The sequence below is a fragment of the Asterias rubens genome, chromosome 2 (assembly GCF_902459465.1).
Source record: "Asterias rubens chromosome 2, eAstRub1.3, whole genome shotgun sequence".
Taxonomy (NCBI): domain Eukaryota; kingdom Metazoa; phylum Echinodermata; class Asteroidea; order Forcipulatida; family Asteriidae; genus Asterias; species Asterias rubens.
The window spans coordinates 18,150,669-18,152,178 of NC_047063.1; positions in this window are offsets into that span (position 1 = coordinate 18,150,669).

Sequence of the window (1,510 nt, forward strand, 5' to 3'; positions counted from 1 at the left end):
AACTTCGTGTGATAAGGGTGTTTTTTTCTTTCATTCATATCTTGCAATTTCGGCGACCGATTGAGCTCAAATTTTCACAGGTTTGATATATTATGCATATGTTGAGATACACCAAGTGAGAAGACTGATCTTTGACATGTACCAATAGTGTTCAGTGTCTTTAACATAAAAGGGTGATGCCAAAATATATTTTTCATGGTGTGACATACCCTGACTGTATGCCAACATTCCACGCTTCTATCATCCGATTAAAGGCACAAATCCCCCAAAATGTCCTCCTACCTGGCCCGCTATAATTTGGGAGATATTTTTTACAATGAGCTGACGATAAAATTGATAGCTGTCACCTCACTGAGAGATCTCTATGCTACGAGCAATGACAACCACCTGGGGGAATGTGAGCATGTTTAAATTAGGATATTCCAAGCCATTACCGGTCACTTGATTGCACCCCCTAGCGGGCACTGTTTGCCTTATGTCCCCTAAATGACCCGTGATGATACGTCTTTAAGAAGGACCCACGCCGTGCCTTCATCACCCCGCAGACAGAACCACTAATCCCCACATGCCTAAAGCTCTCCACCAAAACAACATTTACTTTGGTCAGCTCTTTGGGGACAATAGGAAAGAGACATACTCTCCAAGGAATGCCCCTATCAGGACAAAAGCCTAGCAGATGTTACAAAACACCAAGAGATACAAACAGTTTTTTTGCTCATCACGCCGGAACGAATTCTTTTCTCTTTTATTTTTGTATTTTGTTCAAACCGAAATCCGAGAGACGCCTGTAATCTTATTTAGCAGCCACTGTTGCGAGAACACTGGTGTGTGCACCCAAACTGTCGAGGGATGTTGTTGTTTTTCCCCAAAAGTTAGTGACAATCCAACGAAATGGTCGGTAGTGGGGGGGGGGGGTGATGGGTGAGGTCAATGCTCCCAGCTATTGTGACTTTTAAAAACAGAAAGTTCCCCTGGGAGCTGGTGCGTTATTGTGGTATCGTGCTCGGCTAAATAAATAGAGAAACACGGAGCTCTGGAAGTGCCATCTGACATGTTGAGATACTGAGATACTGAGATAATTAATTTACAGTAGGATTACATGATGATTACACGATTACATGATGAACGTTCTCAGGACATGTATTTCATCTATCTAAGGATGTCGACATCATAAAAGCAAGGAGTCAACTTCCATAGATAATTCATAAATATGCTTTGAAGACGAAATGTTACTTTCAAGATGCCGTCATCCCAAGGCAAATCATCTCAGGGTGTCATCATCCTGAGCAGTTATCCAAATATCTAAACAAGTTTAATGTCTCTTCCAGAGCAACGTAGATGTGCAAAAGTGGGCGTTGTACTCGCAAAAAGACACGCACGACTAGAATGATTTTTTTCTATCAGCATTCACGGATCAACTGTTCCATGCAAAAGTGGTGACTTCTGCCTACACACAATGAAATAATTTAAAACAACATTGGCAAGTAGGCAACAAAGACCGAACAAACGG